This window comes from Eutrigla gurnardus (genome assembly GCF_963514095.1).
Source record: "Eutrigla gurnardus genome assembly, chromosome: 5".
Taxonomy (NCBI): domain Eukaryota; kingdom Metazoa; phylum Chordata; class Actinopteri; order Perciformes; family Triglidae; genus Eutrigla; species Eutrigla gurnardus.
In genome coordinates, this window is record NC_139919.1 from 1,868,734 (window position 1) to 1,888,813 (window position 20,080).

The following is a 20,080-nucleotide window of genomic DNA, read 5'->3' on the forward strand; positions in this document are numbered from 1 at the left end:
TATTATTATTATTATTATTATACATCATTATTGTAATTATTACTACTGCTGGTCATCCTACAAAGAGGCAGTGGTGTAGCGGTTAAGAAGTTGGACTTGTTGTCAAAGTGTTGCAAGTTCGAATCTAGGATAGAGCTACAACGATCCACCCCCATGTATCCATTACTTATACAAATGATTATTATTATATATCATTATAAGTATTACTCCTATCTCATGTTTCCGGTGGTGTAGTGTCTAAGGACTGAGACACATTATCAAAGTGTTGTAGGTTCAAATCCAAGTCTGTGGTTTACCAAATGACTTAATTTCTATCTTGAGTTCAGAACTATTTATGAAAGGCACACTCACACACATGTATGACTTTAATTCTCAAATGATTTGATGTTGGATCGGCACATATAGCAAACATCTTATGTTAGGTTGACTGGAAACTCTTTCTTCATAATTTCATTCACCACTAGGTGTCCCTAGCGTACATATTTGAAGCTTTGGGGTCGAACCACTTTGGTGGTTCATCTGGCTGAGAGGCTTTGATGTTTCAAGAGGCTTCATCTCACCATCACTACATAAAACTTACCTCCCTAACTAAATAAACAGGAGAAAACGACGTTAACAAAACTGGCAGTCCACCCTTACTACTCAAACAAACAAAGACTACTCAACGACAAAGCTTATGCATAAGTGTGGCCGGTTGGGAGAGGAGGAGGATGAGGAAATGCCTGCTGCCCCCCAGCGTCCGCCATCTTGGCTCTTTAAATATCAGGTGGGCTTGAGACACAGCCAATCGAGTGCAAAGCCTGGAACCACTCCACCAATCAGGACACGGGCACGGCACACACCTATTTGCATATAAAATCAGCGGGAGAAATAAAGCAAGCACAGTGCACAAACAACTCACAAAATGACTACATTCTTTATGGGAGAAAGTTTGTGATTTGCACTGATCACAAGCCTTTGATAAGTCTACTTCACGAGATGAAGGCGTCACAGAGAATCATGAGATGGGCTGTGCTGTTGAGAGCGTACGAGTATGTCATTGCTTACAGAGCAGGTAAAGACAATGGCAACGCAGATGCTCTTAGCCGCCTCCCACTACTGGAGTGTCCTGTGTCAGTACCAGAGGAGCAAGTGCTGATTAGGGGTGTAAAGGTATACCGTATTTCGGTATACCGCGGTGGTGAAAAGCCACGGTGGTGATACCGTGAGATTTCCAAGCTCACGGTGACGGTAATTAATTAATTATTTATAATATTATGCGGCGCTGCAGCGCAACTCCACTTACACGAGTAGGGAACTCACAAATAAAACATTTCACTTCACGTTCACATTAAGATCAGTGGTCAGTTGTCACTCAGTCAGTCACATTATAATCTAATTTTACAGCTGCAGCAGTAGATTGAAAAAGCATTTCCTACCTGTGTGCTGTTCAAATGTATTCCGTTTAGTTCAGGGCGGGCTGCATGGTCAGCGTCTTTGATTCAGTGACAGTCCAATCAAAAAAGGTAGTTTTGGTAAACACACGCAAGACCCACATGATCCAGGAAGCTGGAAAAAAGCATGGCATGATGATGGCAGGCTCCGAACCAGAGGCAGATTTACCCGTGGCCGTGGGCCAGGTTGACCCGGTGTCCGCGACTTCACCACCTCTTTATCCTCCAGCCAAGCGTGTCCGTTCATTTGTTTGGGAGTTTTTTGGCTACCCAAAACAACCGGATGGATCCATAAAAGACGACGGAGAGCCGACTTGCAAACTATGTAACAGAAAAGTAGCTGCAAGATCGGCGAATACATCCAACATGATGTCCCATCTCCGCGAGTGGCATGAAAAAGAATATGCACAGCTCAAGTCCAAGCAGGTAAGATGAATCATTATAAATCCCACTGTAGCCGGTCTACCCTGTTTCATTCAAACAGCATGGTTATTGTTGTTGTACGTCGCTGTCATTCTCCGTGAACGGCATGGTCGTGTTGTCTACAGAATATGCAGATTTACAAGGCATCACTACGTCGCTTTGCAACGCTTTGTTCACTTGTAGATTAGTTGTTTGTTTGGCGCATGGCAGTGACGTCATGCCAAAGAAAAAAAAGACGAAAGAAAGAGAGATTGAAGGAAAGAAGGAGAGAGAGAAAGATGGACTATAATAGATATATGCACGGAGAGATGCATAATAGAGGGTGTGTGTGTGTGTGTGTGTGTGTGTGTGTGTGTAATATAAATATATATATATATATATGTGTGTGTGTGTGTGTGTGTGTGTGTGTGTGTCTGTGTGTGTAGGCTATTATATATAGAGAGAGACTTTAATGACTGAATATTAATAATTACATTTAGCTGACACTTAAGCATAAACCAAATGTAAGTTGTATTACTTTACATAGAGCATGTACTTAATTTTTTTGATCTCTTGTGTGGAAAAATGTTCTTTTAAAATATACTAATTCAACTGTTTTGTTTTTCTATTAGGAGGGGGATAGAGCTACTACGAGTAGGATGTCAGCGAGTCAGACCAAAATCCAAGAGTCTTTTGCCAAGGGTGGGAAGTGGGATCCAAAATCAAAGAAGGCAATTGAACTCAATCAAGCTGTGGCATATTTTATAGCAAAAGATATGTTACCTTTCCAAGTGGTCGAAAAACCTGGATTCCTAGCCCTGATGAAGAAAGTGGCCCCACAGTACAATGTACCAAGTAGAGTTCACTTTGGCAATAAAGAGATTGAGAAAATGTACAACGAATTACGAGCAACTGTGCAAGAGAAGGTGTCAGATGGGGTGTGGTTTGCAGCGACCACAGACCTGTGGACCAGCAGCTGTGGAGGCGGTGAACCATACATTAGTTTTACCATTCATTATCTCACCTCGGAATGGAAGCTGATGGCTCACTGCTTAGAAACCATGTACTTTCCTGAAGACCACACACATGCCAATATTATTGAGATGGTAGAGAATTTGCTCGGTGCTTGGAACATTAAGATGGAAAACATTGTCTGCTTCACAACAGATAGTGGCTCCAACATGAAGAAGGCGTTTGAAGAGAGCCCTGTGGAGTGGTTAAGCTGCTTTGGCCATAACCTCAACTTGGCCATTAATAAGACCATGAAAATCCGGAGAGTGGAGGATGCAGTCAGGTCCTGCAGAAAGGTGGTGGAAGCCTTTTCACGAAGTTGGAAAAAGAAACGGGAGTTCAAGCAAAAGCAGAAAGACCTGGGGCTGGGGGGCACTACTAGCCAATGTAGCCATTCTCTGATCCATGATGTGGTAACCAGGTGGGGCTCCACCTTTGAAATGCTGTCAAGATTCCTGGAGCAGAAGGAGGCTGTCTCCTCTGTTTTGACTGCAGACAGGAACTCACGCCATCTCATGCCCAGTACTGCAAACATAAATGCCATGGAGGACATCTGCCAGGTCTTTTCCCCCCTTCATGACTTCACAGATGCCCTTGCCTCAGAAAAAAGGGTCACCATATCAGCTCTGAAACCTGTCATGGACCACATCACCACAGCGATCCTGCTAGATTGTGATGAAGATTCTGCTCTCACCAAACAAATCAAGCTGGCAATCAAAAATGACTTGGAAGCACGGTATTCAGAAAATCATCTGCGAGTCATGGATCTCTGTTGTTTCCTCGATCCAAGATTCCAGGCTAGGTTCTCTGCCAATGTTGAAGACACAAAGAGGATCTGCATTGAAGAGGCCATGAAGCTCATTCCTCCCACAGCTGCACCACCAGGTATGTTCCAATGCCAAAGACACAATCAAATCAGTTAGTACAATTAAAACAATTAATTTTCAACAAATAATTTATGATTGTGAATTTGATTGTTACATCTCCAGAGCCTGCACCAGGAGAAGCTCCTATGGACAAGGCAGGGTCTTCAAGCAGTGAGAGACGAGCCAGCATGAAAACACTTTCTGGAATCCTGAAGCACATCACCACCACACGAGCAACAAGACAGGATGACAATCCTGCTGCAAGTGGATTCATGCCAGCATCCCAGAGCCCAGAGCAGAGGGTGACAATGGAAATCAACCTATACCTGTCCCTGCAACCCCTCAATGCAGATAATGATCCCCTGGAGTGGTGGAATTCCAACAAAAATCAGTTTCCACTTCTAGCTAATGTAGCAAAGAAATTCTTATGCATTCCCGCCACAAGTGTACCATCTGAGAGGGCATTTAGCACCAGCGGGCACATCCTCTCTCCCCTAAGGTCACGACTCAGAGTAGACAAGGTCAACATGCTGTCCTTCTTGCATCACAATCTGCCCTAATATGCTCATGATTGGTTTCTGTGTGTAACAGTTCTCTTACATCAGGTCATATTCTTATTTTGCTACAGTTAATGTGTACAGTGCAGTTCTTTAATAGCCTAACAGGGCTTAGTCTCAGGTTTAAGGGGTGTTATTTCAAGTTTTACTGTTGTGTAATGTACAGTAGCTTTTGGCCTGTAGCCCCCCAGGTTTACAATGTTTTATATTTATGTTCCTGATCCTGAGTCTGACTATTGCTTATTTATTCGCCTGTGCAGAGCTCTCAGGTTTAAAATGTTTATGGCAGTCGAGTGACACCTCCAACTCTTGGTTGTTTACCTGTAAAAAGAATTCTTCTTGGATCATGATTCATGACCGTAATATTGGTTTCAGTTGAATAATTGTCTGGTGATTTCACACACACATTTTGCTTAAATAAAGCAGTTTTTCTTCTAAGAATGATACTTGTCTGTTTTGTTGGTTATTTCATGGCCCCTAGTACCAAAAAAAATCTTTAAAAAAATAAAATACCGTCACCGTGAAATACCGTGGTATACTGTACTAATACCGTCACCGTACCGTACTGCAAAATCCCATACCGTTACACCCCTAGTGCTGATGATGGATCAGGACCATGGTCCGCCGATGACATCAACCCAGCTACGACAATGGACAACAACAGATCCAATACTCTCCAGGGTACGGGAGTATATCCTGAGAGGTTGGCCAGATAACCATGACACTGACTTCAATCCTTATCGGCAGAGGCAATGTGAGTTGAGTGTACAAGATGGCTGCGTGTTGTGGGGAGCCCGTGTAGTCATACCAGAAAGAGGACGAGCTCATATGCTGGAAGAATTACACCAGTCACACCCAGGAATGAGCCGTATGAAGAGTTTGGCAAGAGGTTACATGTGGTGGCCTCACATGGATGCTGATACAGAGACTAAAGTGAAATCCTGCGCTACATGTCAAGAACATAGGAAAGCACCTGCCAGTGCACCACTACATCCATGGGAGTGGCCTGAAAAGCCCTGGAGACGACTCCACATAGACTATGCAGGGCCCTTCATGGGTAGAATGTTCTTAGTAATTGTGGATGCGCATTCAAAGTGGTTGGATGTGTATCCAGTGACTTCATCCACCTCTGCAGTGACTGTAAATTGTTTGAGGAACAGTTTCAGCACACATGGCATTCCAGAAATGATCGTGTCAGACAATGCTCAGTGTTTTGTCAGCGAACACACGAAAGAGTTTATGTCCAGGAATGGAATCACACATGTCACATCAGCACCATACCACCCCTCATCTAATGGTCTAGCAGAGAGGGCGGTGCAAACATTCAAGGAGCTGATGAAGAAGAGCACAGCTGGGACGATAGAGACAATGGTGGATCGGGCTTTGTTCAGCTATCGCATCACTCCACAGTCGACTACTGGATTGTCACCAGCTGAGATGATGATGGGAAGGAAGCTGAGGTGTACACTTGACTTGATGCACCCAGATTTAAAACAAAAAGTCGAGTCAAAACAAACCAGTCAGAAAACCTACCATGACAGGCATGCCAGACATCGTAACTTTGGGGAAGGTGACTCTGTCTACACTAAGAACTTTGGATATGGACCTAAATGGATACCTGGACTAGTGCAGGAGTTAACAGGACCAGTTTCCTATACTGTGTTGCTGGGGGATGGGAGAGTGGTCAGGCGACATGTCGATCAGCTGTTCAGCAGGCAGGAAGGGGAGCTTCCTACACCAGTGTCCGGTACTACAGAGGACGACATAACAGAGCCCCGTCCACCAGCTGCTGGAGCACAGGAGGGCGCAAGTTCTCACCAAACAGAGGACAGTGCTGTGCCGGTGGTGACCCCGGAGGATACTGCACCAGGGGGTACATCAACCGACGGGTTGCGCAGATCAAGGAGGGACAAACGTTCTCCAAACCATTTGAAAGACTACTCCACATAAAGGGGATGCCTTTAGGGGCAAGAATGTGCCTGTGTCTCCTTAGGGGGGAGATGAGTGTTTGAATAAATAAATAAAAAGAAAGAAAAGTAGATAACAAAGTGTTCGGAAGAAATAAAATGTGTTCTGGTATGGTGATGATTACATAAAGTTATATAAGAGAAGCAGGGTACAGCAAGCTAAAATATGTATATAAGTTTAGATGTTACTGGCTAAACGGGAAAGAAAATGCAGGTGTGTATTTTATTTATTTTTTTGTTTACAGAAAGGCAAGAGCTAAGAAGGGAGGGATGTGATAGAGTGCAGTTAGATGACTTCACCAGTAGAGGGACTCTATGTTATGTTTATGCTCCTTTTGCCTTCGCTGGTGTGTTCTCCCCGGTAGCCAGCCGGGCATGTTATGGCCGCTTCACACGTGACTAAAGACTGTTAATAAAAGGTGTACAAACCAGGAGTTGGTCTTGGTTACCTGACTGCAAGATACCAAGATACTACAATTATAATGACGTAGCTTAGTCAAAGTCCAGTCGGATTTTCTGAGCACCGCAGTCGGATTTTCTGAGCACCGCAGTCGTCTTTTCCTTATTCCTTTTGAGTTCTCCTATTGCCTTTCCTTAAACCTGTGACGTTTTCCCCAGAAGTCAAGGAAAAGGTGTTAGGAATAGGAGTTAGTGTCATGATCTCCTCTCTCAGTGCACCTCTTCCTCCTGCCAATCCCCGAGCAGTCTGCTCTGCCTCTGTCTCGGTGTTTGACCCAGCCTTCCGGCCCAGACTACAGATTCTGCCTGCTCCCCGCCTGTCTATTGCCTGCTTGCCGCGCTACATTGGACCCTGTCCGACGATCTCCTCTGTGGCGGTGTGCTACGCCAGCCACACGGATCACCGACTGCATCCGCGGTACTGCGTACAGGCAATAGACTGTTTCTGCGTGTTGGCAGGTTGCCTTCGCCACACACCGCCGCCTGTCGTACTGTTTCCTGTCGCCTCTCACGGCGTGCTCCCCCTGGACGTTTTGTATCATTCCCAGAAGCAAGTTCAGTATACGGTGTCAGTTTTGAACTGTCCATTATTGAAGTGCAATAAATTGCAATAAAAGTCATTACCGGCTGTCTACGTGTGCTGCATTTGGGTCCTCTCCCACACCCATTACAGTTAGGACCTATTTTTTTTTACTATTCGACCACAGCTCAGGAGTCTTGACTCCCCCACCCACTTGTGTTATGTTAGAATGAGCTTAGTGAATAGTGCAATAAGGATGAATCATGAAAGAAACTGTGTGTTAGTTTATTCAGAAATTCTGAAGCGTGCTGCATTTAATGCACTCGCAGGATCTAAATTCTATTGGGGAGTCCATTTCCTGACTGCTGGTATAACTGCGTTATTGTCCCATTGTTTGGCTACCAGCTAATTATGGAGCCATCACAGACACACCGACTTCAGGGAACACAAAATCACTGAATCACAGTTACAGCTGATTCATGCTCATTGAGCATGTTTATTTGAGGTAAACATTAGGAGAAAGCAGCAGCTTTAAGCACCAGAATTAAACCAAAAACAAAAATAACTTAACTGGCTGTAAATTAACTAATCTGTACTCTGCACTGTACATTCTTTGCAGGACACTAATTCCATCTACACAACAACAGAGTCAAATCATTCTCACCACTGCTTTATCTCAAAATACCAAAGGAAATAATTACAGCTTTTTCTACATTGGTATTCTTTGAATTATGTAAACCTACCAAGAATTAAAATGCCTGTTTCACATGAAAAGCCCATTATCATTATTGATAGTTAGGTTTGGTTCCTCACTGCATTGAATTAATTTCAGAAATTGCTACGTATGCTCAGATGCTGTAGAAACTGGCTGAGGATAAATTAATCTCAAGCAATTTGAAAGTGGTCCCTGTTTGAGACACTTAAGCACTTAAGTGTATTTAAGCAGTCTCGCTCCAAACACTCAAACATGGCAGCTTGTTCAGTGGCTCTATGCAGGGGCGTCCCTAGGATTTAGAAACATCCGGGCCGGGCATAGCCCAGAGGAGCTAAGCAGATGTGCGCTCCACATACCCTACAGGTACCTGCTCTTTCATTGTCCTCCCGTTGGTCTGCTGCAGGATCCCTGAACACATCCCTATCTGCTATGGTTATCATCATCTGAGAAAAAGTGTGTTAAATTATTTTAAGAACACACAATTCACACTACACTTGCATTCAGAGACGAATGCTTGGTTAAATACAGGGGTGCACTGCAAACCTGTCATATCACCGGTGAAAAAGGTGAAAACGATACAATCCCATAACCACAGATCATCAAATGAATGACCCATTTTGAATTTAGTTTGCACCCATGTACTGACATTAGCTAGCTAGGTAACACATTGTTTTTTCATTTAACACATTAGCAGCTACAGTAAAAGAGGCAGGCTATACAGGATCCCTGTCTGCTAGCTAGCTTTCATGCATGAAAAAGAAAATAAACAAGATGGTTCGACGTTATAGCCTAACATTAACTTTAGCTACTTTCCCCGCTAGAAGAAGCCCAAGCTTAATTATTTTTAGGTACATAATTCTCACACACTACAATTGCATTTACAGACAGATGCTAATAATAACAGATCGTTTTTTCCCCCATGTAATATTAACTAGCTGCTAGCTAGCTAACGTTAGCTACTTCCCTCTAGTAGTTCCAGCTGCAACACTCATTTCGAAATTATACATTTTTACATAATTTCTATTCCCATTACCTCTTTGTTTGCTGACCACCTTTGGGGGGAAAAACATGGAAATCTTTTTTTGTGACATCTTGTTACACTTCAGCTGCTAACCAAAGACAGCTGAACAGCTTGCTGTTGTCTAGAGTCCTTAAGAGAGAGAGTGGCGACAACGGAAGTTCAAAACGCCGGCCGATCACGTGGTCCATGTAGCCTCCAAAAGTTCCCGGAAGTGCTTGGCGGGCAATTGAAAAACACTAGGAAAACCACGACGATCGGTAAATAATGGTCAATAAATGCTTTGCGTTGCAACATGTATATTCTTGTGTTAATTGATTTGAACTCTGTTAGTTTATCAACTTAACTTTACTGTACAGTCGTTGAAAAGTCGTAATATTTTCTCTTTTTCTTAACTTTCAGATTTGAGTGAGGAGAAAGGTGACTAACAAAGATTTGCCCATTGACTGCACATTAGGTCTGGACTCGTAACAACATTATGATAACTGTATTCTAATATGAAATCCATGGCAAATAAATTACACTTTGATTTGAATTCACTATAAATCACTATTTCTATCACTATGTGTTAACTATTCTTCCTCATCTCAAACTTACTCTACTCAGTGATGCACAATAAATCAGTAGCACAATAAATCACAGTCTTGTTTTTCCCAAAAGCACTTAATACCACAATAAATTCCTTAAAACAGTATGTAAAGAAGTGAAACAGATCAGCATGTTAAGCTGTTTGTGTCCTTTTCACTATGTAGTCCTTGACAGTCTTCACGATGGTGTGCTGTGCTGCGTGGGGATGCTCCAATCGCTCTGAGAGGGGTGTCCGCATGTATGGCTTCCCTAAAGACAGGGACAGGCGAAAAGCATGGGTGGTTAAAGTTGGAAGGAGCCATTTAACCACCTACAAAGACACTACTAACAAAAAAATATGCGAGGTAATCATATTCAAACAATGCATTTGCACTTTTGCACACTTTCAAATACCACACCACTGGGAAGTTTAAGATGTTTTTAATTAAAAACAGAACAGAGAACAGGAAAAACAATGCAAAAACCAAGGGAAGTTACGTTGTAAATATAACGGGGAAGAAAAAGAAAATGACAAAACACTTGAAGGCCATCTTGGAAACAAGACCCAAACCAAGAAGGTGAACATCGGGCAACCCAAGAACAGCTGAAGTAGCTTCAGGACAGTGCTGGACAAGGGTAGAGCTGAGCACAGAGACAACAAAAAATATTTTAGCTCCTAAAAGAAGTCCCACTTCAAATTCTCTCTTTTTCTGTGTCTGCACTCTGCCTTCCTCCTGCAACCTGGGAGGGTGCAGTCTAGTGCAGGAAATGCAAGGCAGAGGGACCTCATACAACAACCCAATCACTTTCAGTTATAGAGATTCACATTTTCTAATCATCAACAGCTTTTCCTGCTCATGGTTAATTAAGTATAATCAGCCACTGATGTGTTACACATTTTGTCAAGTTGCCTCAGGAACTGGATGTGTTTTATGTGTGCAAAGATTTGAAACATATCTACTAAGTGTAATGTGCCATCTGATAGTGTGTATTCAACCACTATGGGATATATGCTAGACATGTTCATAGTGCCGGATACAAGTGAGTTGTTGAGTGTGAGAACTAAGGTGAAGTCACTCTGCAGGCACATTTTGAGGCTGACCAGTTTTTGAAGACCAGCAAGGGCAAGACTAGGCTGAGAGAAGATGCGATACCCACCATCTTTGTGCATCGGCCAGTAGTCAGAAAGAGGAGGGCCCCTACTCCACGATGCCCCCCTTCACCTGCAAAGACAGGGTTCTTAGCTGCAGATCACAGCTACTGTATTTTAAGTGACACAGGTAAAATGTATATCAAATCTTGATAAATATACCAATATTTCTTATTTAAAGTGAAACTCTCGCTAAATGCAACCTAGGCTTTTTTGTGAATGTATACGAGTCAAACCTTTGTGTAAAAGCATAATTACGATGAAAGAGGCCCTTTTAAGATTTACCGTATTTTCGTTTTTGGTTCAAACTCATTTTCAATGGGAGTGCTACAGACACTTTCACACTAGCATCAAATCGCTATTTTTAAAACACACGCAACACTTTCGCCGTAATTATGCTTTTGCACGAAGGTTTGACTCAAATTATACATTCACAATTCAATATTTGAAAATACACAGTTAAATGGCTTCTACTTACACCAGATTCCAAGACTGAGGAAAGAAAGGATGAGCAGAGTGAGAGAAGGGAAAGTGAGATAGAGGAAAGAGAGGACATGGCAGATGAGGAGAGACAGGGAGAGCACACATCAGCCATGCAGAGCAGGACGCCACCGCTGACACATCACAGCTCCTAAAACAATTGAAACGACAAGAAAATCTAATTAAAAAAACCAGGGCAGCACTGAGAAACTTAAAAAATTTAATATTCAAATGTGAACTTTTTCACCCCGCACTCAAACCTATATATATATAGCCTCAATTATATTAAATTGATGTTTATCTACAATCACACTCCCTGCACATTAAGCTGGCTATTGGTATAAATTGACAGTGTTCGATTAAGTTATATTTAGTGAACAGAATTTACATGCGTCCGCCTGTTGCATGTGTTGCTATCGTTATCCAGCGTGCTAGCTTAAACTTTTATCCGTTAATATTCTCTAATCTTCTAATCTAGACGGGGACAATCCGCCAACATATTTAATATAGCTAATTACTCATGTCAATTTAATTCCAATGAACTACTGATGTGAAAATGTCATTCTTTAAACATTTTACCTGATCAAGTGTTGCTCCGACCGTGTGCTCCATAAGAATTACGTTGGGCGGAAGTTAGCCGGGAACTTTTGAGGGTCTCCATGCTCCGCCATTGCTGTGAAAAAAATTAACCATTGCAGTAAACGTAGGTGGCGCCACTCTCTCTCTTAAGGACTCTACTGTTGTCAAGCCTGCCTGTTGTCAAGCCTGCCTGTTGTCAAGCGCGCCTGCTGCCTGAGGCCGCTGTTTTGGATAAATGAAGTCACGTGCGACCTGGAGGTGTTAACCACTTGTGTGCCAAAGCCAAAGTAGTGGCTTTAAAAAAAAAAAATGTTTACTCAAACCTGTCCAAAAACACTGTTTTATTGAAGCAACAACATAAAATAACTGTAGTTTGGGGATGTGATCTTTAAAAATGTTTTAAATTAAATATAAATAAATATATAAATATTAATAAATAAATACATATTAATATTCAGGGGTATTCAGGGCTAATTAAAAAACATCCGGGCTTTAGCTCCGTATGTTTTAGCCTAGGGACGCCACTGGCTCTATGCTTCAAAGTATAAACCTCTATGTAGCCCTCTAGTTTTGGAAGTGTCAATTTCAGCTTGTTACATGCTACAAGAACATTTTGAAATGATAGTTACGCAAAATTACACCACTGGCCTTCCCAGTCCCGATATATTATTTACTACAATGGCAAAGTCATGTCCCCTTTATAATAGACCTCTACTTATCCTGAAATACTTACCCTAAACATAACTCATTTCAGTTCTCATGCTGAAACCAAATCAACTCAACCAATGAAGGCAGTAAGTAAAAAGAGGCCAAGTAGGGTTCATCATGCCAGTAGGAAAAAAGAATCAGGATGGTCCCATGACATCATTGTGCATAATAATTAGCTATGTACTTTTGTTTGAGTGTGTATTTTCAGAATAATGGGCCTTTGGAACAATAGATGGTTTGTTTTCAGGTCCAATGGGGCATTTTTTTTTGGACTACTGGGGTTTCGGAATATTGGGCAGTCTCCACACAAACAATGTTCTCCTGAGTGAAAGTCCTGTGTTTGTTTGAGTCATCTATCCATCTGAGCTCCTGCCTGCACAGAATGTGTTGCTCTTTATTCTACATCACCCTACTTCCTCTTTGCTCCTGTCATAACTACTAAAGCCATAAGGACGCTTACACACTCGACCCACTTACAAATATTTATTTGGTGAGGACAGCCACCCCCCATTTCACTTCAAATCTCTTAAATATTTTACCTCATCTCCATGCTCCTTTTTGGAGGCTAGAAGTTGTCATCTCAAGATGTGCTGCCTAATGTTGCAGGTAATTAGCCGAGTCTGTCTCTTGCTGGAAAGTAAAGGGAAGTCGAGCCAGGCAAAGCACCAAGAGAGGCACGCTGACACCATCTTTGCCACTTAAATATATGCTAATAGAAAAGACATTTATCTGCATAGTTTTACATAAGAAAGGGGCCACCTGTCTAGGGTTTTTAATACTTTCTCTAAAAAATGTCAGAGAAAGTCATAACTTAGCTGTTACACAGAATAACATTTGCACTCTTATCTTCAGTGGCCGTGATCTATTTTTAAAAAATCATTAAAGAGTAAGAAAAAGAGAGGAAGCGGGGAGATGGGGCGAATACAGAGCAGTGATGGGAAATAGATGACCTCTATCAGAATAACTTTATGCTGCCAGAGAAAAGTCAGATAGTTATTCATTAGATGTGCTGCATACCTGAAAATATCACTGTCAGATTAACGGTTGTATCTTGGTATAATTACTCAGTGGTTCCCCCACCATTGTACAGGCCTGGCGGGGCCGCCAGGCCAAGGAAACCTGCCACTAGTGTTGCTTTCGTTAACGAAAATTATGATGAAATATCGTCGTCAACGAACCTTTATCACGTGACGAAAACGAGACGAGACACAACAAAAATGCTGGTCATGTGACAATAACGATAATTAAATATATAATGCAATATTGTAGACGAATAAAAACGAGACTAAATGCGGTTTACAAAATAAAAACTATGCTAAAATGTGTCTTCATTTTCGTTGACCAAAACGAGGCGACACGAAATGTTGTAACGTTGTTTCCTCTCGTTAAGTCGCGTTATTATCAGTCTGCTCGTTCGAGATGAACTGCTCCTCGCCTGGAAAGCAAACGAGATCAGTGGTGCAGCAGGAGGCGGACAGTTTCCATCGGCCTTCGAAGATTTGACAGGAAGTCATAGAAAAAGTTACATCCTGTTAGACGCAATCTGTAGTCTATTTGTAGTTTGCTACCACATTCGCTTTTATTTATATTTGTTCATAAATATCTGTGGAAATCAGAATCAGAATACTTAAGAATCCCTCGGGAAGTTATACAGCTGCATTTATAAGAGAAAGAGAAGAGAGAGAGTCAAATAAGTATAAAATAATGCCAATAAATATTAGTAATATTTATTGGCATTATTTTTTGACAGTTATACTGTATTAAATGTTTATCTGGGTAGTGTTAATAAGTTAATGAAAATTATGACTAAATATCGTCGTCAACGAACCTTTATCCTTTATATGAGGAAAACAAGACGAGATGCGAAAATGCTGGTCATGTGACAATAACATTTTTGGTTAGTAAAATAATGTTGTAAATTCTGTGTCTGGAATGGATGTATTCTTGAGTGTATAAGGTAATAATAATAATATAATAATAAGATAACCAAGACGACCAGGGCGAGGAGGAGGAACTGGGCTCCTCATCTCACCCAGATGGTCCTACCAGGTCCTTCCTCTGGACCACCTACCCCGATGTGCACTTGAATTCAACGTCGTCTCTGTCACCCTTCCTTTCAAGGTCAACATCATAGTGATCTATCGCCCACCCGGTCCTCTCCGTGACTTTTTAGATGAGATGGATGCCCTCCTGAGCTGCTCCCCTGATGATGGCACACCACTCTTCATCCACCCGGGAAATTTGACCTCACACTCTCCCCCTCTGAAGTCCACCCCATGAAGCCCATCACATCCCTCCCCTCTACGCCTCGAACTGTCACCAGCCACCGCAACCTGAAATCCGTCACTCCCTCTGCTCTCTCCTCAACTGTTCTTTCCTCACTACCATCCTCAGAACAGTTCTCCTTAATGCCTACTGAGGAAGCCTCCTCCATCCTGATGTCCTCACTCTCCTCTTCTTTGGACACTCTCTGTCCCCCCACCTCACGACCAGCATGATCATCTCCCTCCCCTCCCTGGCTGTCCGAACCTCTGCGAACCAACAGATCATTGTTTCGAGCGTCAGAGAGAAAATGGAAGAAATCGGGCCAGGATGAGGACCTTGCTCACTACCACCACCTCCTCTCTGACTTCACCTCAACTGTATCGGCAGATACTTTCTTTATTGAGCTAATTATTATGTATATATTTGAGTGAAAGATACGCTCTGTCTTCGATGTTCAGACCTAGGCCTATATTTTACAGAGATATTGTTTGCTACCTAAATGGCCTGAGGCCTATACTACGAAGCAAGTTCAACATAACCAGGTATCTTCCAGTTATTCAGCTTAAGTAACCCTAACAAAGGCAATCAGAGATAAGCGGTCACACGATGCTGGTTATCAATGTGCGTGCACATAAAAAGAGGCGGGGTTTGCAGCAATTGACCAATCACAAACATGGATCAGTCTACGGGCAGAGCGGCAGATTTCACATACAAGGAGCGAACCATAATCTTACAGAAATACGAAGAAGTTAAACATATAATACAGGCAAAAAGCAACAGTTTCATCTGCAACATGCAGGAAGGACAGCTGGCAAAAACTGTGTGAATGCGTAAGTCGTAGTAATCGTATTAATAGTCTTGCCCCGTCATAAGAGCACTACTAGATCTGACTGACTCAACTCAACATGTTAACTGAATTACCACCGCATGTACCGAGGCTCCATGTAGTGGTTCTGGGTTGGTTCCTAACTCTGAGACCCTGTCCCCCCTCCAACACCTCTCTCCATTCTGGAGAGGGATGTCAACAGACTATTTAAGAGGCAGAAACCCTGCAAGGCAGCTGGACTAGACTCTGTCTCCCCCTCCACCCTCAAGCATTTTGCAGATCAGCTGTCTCCTTTGTTTACAGACATTTTTAACACCTCGCTGGAGACATGCCATGTACCAGCCTGCTTCAAATTCTCCACCATCATCTCCATCCCCAAAAAAACAAGGCCCACAGAACTGAAGGACCCATTGACTTGACCTCTGTAGTCATGAAGTCCTTGTCCTGTCCCACCTCAAATCCATCACAGACCCACTCCTGGACCCCCTGCAGTTTGCCTACAGAGTCAACAGGTCTGTGGACAATGCTGTAAACATGGCCCTCCACTTCATCCCCCAGCACCTGGGCTGCGTTTCAAAAACAGGTTGAGTCGCCCTCGCTCACTTACCCTAAGCACTTGCCCTCGGGGGAATCCCCGCCGCCATCATAAGGGCTGTTCCATTTCTCTGAACAGCTGAAGTGAACTCCGTGAGATCGACCCTTGAAGGCTGAGTGATCGAGTCAACAACGATGGTCACTCCAGAGCTGTATATCACCCACAATGCATTGCAGTGGTGCACGAAAAATATGTCCATGCGGTGGCGATAATGAACCTCAAACACCATTGTCTGCTGTCTATTCCCCACCAAAGAAGAAGAAAATGAATTAAAGGAGCCAGCACGGGCAGGTACTAATTGTGCAATTAGACTGTCTGTTGCAGAGTCATGGCAGAGCCCATCGTTTACAAGTGTAAGTATATAAGCTATTTGTCACAAACAAAAGAAAAACAAAAGAAAAAGAAAGCAAAATACTATACAAAATAGCATTTTATTTTTCTGATGTCACATTGTTTGCTGTGCATTCTGTGTGATTAAGGGATTGTGTCCATATTGTTACAGGGTCTGATGAGGAGACGGAGCTCCTCATAAAGCTCAGAATGACAAATGAAGCTCTCTTTACTGGCAAAAGAAATGCCTCAAAGCTGGCCTGGGAGTGAGTTTGTTTGTAACCTACTGTGGCATTGCATTTGAATGTATTTCTGTTACTTATTACTTACCATTGCTTCTTTGTTGTGGTGCTAATTTTATTTGTGGGAGACTATATAGAGGTTTTAATGTAGGCTACCGTATTTTCTGGACTATAAGTCGCGTTTTTTTCCTAGTTTGGCAGTAGCTCATCTTCATCTTCCTCACGTACTGTTCTCGCTGCGCTGTCGGCCCGTCTTCGGTCTCTGCTCCGATCCCGACCGGGCTCCGGACACGAACCAGAGACCCAGGTCCGACAGTGCAAGCGGCTGTCCCTCTCTGAAGCAGAGGAGAGGTCGTCTTCACTCCCGTCAGTCTTCACAGATAGTCCACAAATAGTTTCTGATCATATATCCTCATCAGTTTGCTCCAGGCGACCGTTTTTTCTTTTTCTTTTTTGACCCGCCTGTAGGCTATTTGATGTTGGCCTCAAAGCCCCGGCCATTATATGAGACCCGGCTAGTAATTAAATGTTTGAAAAATAAATGCGACTCATAAACCGGTGCGACTTATATGTTTTTTTCCTCTTCATGGCATATTTTTTGACAGATGCGACTAATACTCAGGTGCGACATATAGTCCGGAAAATACGTTTGGTGAGCATGACATAACTGTTTTATTGTGTAAACAGGACAATTGTACAGAAGATGGGTCTGCAGGGGAGGCTGACAGCAACACAGGCGGCTAAAAAGTGGGAAAACCTAAAAAAGAAATACAAGGTAATTAGTATACAGTAGCTATACAATTGGTGAAACAAATTCACTCATAAAAAAAGAAGATAGAGACTGTGTTACTTCTGTTTTCTCCCCTATAGGACCTGAAAGCCCCCCCTACTGGAGCAGGAACAGATAAGGGGGAGGAAAAGGCAGACAGCTGGCAGTGGTTTCCCCTGATGCATGAGGCAATTGGGTCACGGCCATCAGTAACACCACCTGCCCTTATTGCCTCATGCACAGGGGGAAATGAGCCACCAACAACGAGCAGCACTGCCACTGCCAGCAGTCTGCCAGGACCTCCAGAAAGACCAACACCATCATCATCATCCTCATCATCATCATCATCATCATCATCATCATCACAACCACCACACCACAACAACCACATTCATCTCCACCCAAAAAAAGAGCCCGGAGGGAACGTCTTGTTGACATTATCCTGAAGGAAGGAGAGAGGGATGAGGACCGCTTTCAACGTTTGGAGGCACAGACAGACAGGCTTCTCAACATTTTTGACAAGGTGGTGGACAAAATGTAGGCTAATTTAATTTTGTAACTTTTGTTTTTGTTTCTTTTGTTTGTTTAGGCCCTGATTTATGCCTTGTGAGTTTAAGTTCAGTAATTAATCACAACACCCTCATTTGTTTTCTTTTATTTTGACATGAACATAAATTTCATGTAGTTTCAATCTTTTTTTTTTTAACTCAAAAAGAAATACACCACACATGTGTAAAAGAAATGTGAAAAAATAAATCTCAATAGCATAATTGTGTGGTGTCTCATTCGCATTCACAATATTTACATTCCCTACAGGTAATCATGGTCCAGTAGTTGTTGGACCGGTGCGGAGATGCGGCCTGCCAGCCTTTCTCTAAGTGCTGCTCCACCGACCTCAACAGCAAGAGGGGCAAGAGGGATATTGTCCGCCCAAGCTTCCTGGACTGGCTCCTCAATATCCCTGACACCCAGGCATATGTTATGCAGTACAGCACAACAGGTGATGACAGATGGCACAAACATTTTATCAACTTCCAGGGCCTTAAAAAAGATGCTGCGCCATCGAGTCTTCATCATTCCAAAAGACCTTTCAATAACTGAACGGGCCCTGGAGTGACAGCCGTTGTAGCGCTCCTGGACCCTGGACTGCAGTGGCTCTCTGTATGGTGTCATTAGGCAAATTGGTTGCTCAATGCAGGGGTATCCACCATCATCTACAATGAAATAGCCTGCCGGGGGGTAGAGTTGACCTGTGTAAATAGGACTGTTCTTTAGCACACGTGTATCATGGACAGACCCAGGATAACCTGTAAATGTGTCCAAAAACCTGCCTCCACTGTCACACACAGCTTGGAGCTAGATGGAATGAAAGAGCTTGCGATTAGTGTAGTCCATGGAGGCAGGACCTGCAGGTGCCTTCATTCTGATGTGGCAGCCATCAATGGCACCCACACATGCTTTGAATGCCTAATGTTGTGCAAGGGCAGCAAATCCCTCTCCTGTTGCCTCCAGCTCATTTGGTTTGGGGAGGGTGATCCAGTGGCTCCTCTTCTCCACAATTTTTCCTGCCACCTTATGTACAGCACGGAAGACACTTGTCTTTGGGGAACCAAATGCCCGGGAAACAACACTGTAAGAGGCCCCATGAGCCAGCCAGTACAAAAATAAAAGAACTTCAAAGTCAGGTTCCCAGCCATGACTTTTGTTTTGTCATCACGTGACAGACGGAAATCCCTCTTTGGATCCTCCTGGGGATCCAAATATACTGCCATCAATGGTAGTGCTGTGTTGATGACGGCATAACAAACAGAGGGTGTAAAATCAAAACTGTATCACAAAAGAATGCACAAAAAACTATGCTTTCTTCTCATTTATTATATTATAGAGAATTGTTTCATGTAATTTCATTCTGATTTATTCCATTCATGGTATACATTCTCACATGGTTGCACATATTTACATAATGTACACATTGTCACCATAAATAAAAAGGAGCATGATGACAAAAACTTATAGTACCTGCCCCTCTCTATTGTTACAATTACATTGGCTTACTTCAACACCAATATTGTACTGTTTCAAAATATTAAAGATGATGAAACATAGTAGTGACAAGAAAACAAACAAAATAGCAGTAGGCCTAGACACCACTCGTCTATCTATCTTTCCTTTTTTTCCCTTCTTTTTCTCCTTCTTCTTTTTTGTAGACGCTTATCTTCTCTTTTTTAAACATTTTCTTAAACTGAGACGTACTTGTACAACTTTTCAATTCCTTGCTTTGTGAATGCCATAGTTTTACACCAGCAACAAAAATACACATTTGTTTTAAGCTTAACCTTGCAAATGAATGTTTAAAATCAAGCTTCAGTCTGTTGCCCCCTTCCTCTAATTTAAACAAGTTTTGTAAATGTTCTGGTAATGATCTGTTCTTTGCTCTAAACATTGTTGCTTGTAACGTCTATCCTTCATGACTTTAAGTGTTGTGTTTGTATTGTTGTTTGAACAACGATCTTTAACAATTAAGGCCATAAAGACAATGACGAGGAGAAGGAGGAGGATAGTGGTGGTAACAGGCCTAATAAGTAGGAAGGGAAAAAAAACAATCTAAAACTAAAACTAAT

The 20,080-nt window shown here is 42.6% G+C and overlaps 1 long non-coding RNA gene across 1 annotated transcript; it reads right to left on the bottom strand.

Annotated features, from left to right (window-relative positions):
* Positions 1-10,065: 10,065 nt before the first annotated feature.
* LOC311013840 lies at positions 10,066-11,275 on the bottom strand. Its single transcript, XR_014597196.1, has 3 exons — positions 11,144-11,275; positions 10,674-10,738; positions 10,066-10,157 (listed from the first exon to the last, which is right to left on the bottom strand). It is a non-coding gene; the product is annotated as an uncharacterized lncRNA (long non-coding RNA).
* Between the last annotated feature and the right edge of the window lie 8,805 nt (positions 11,276-20,080).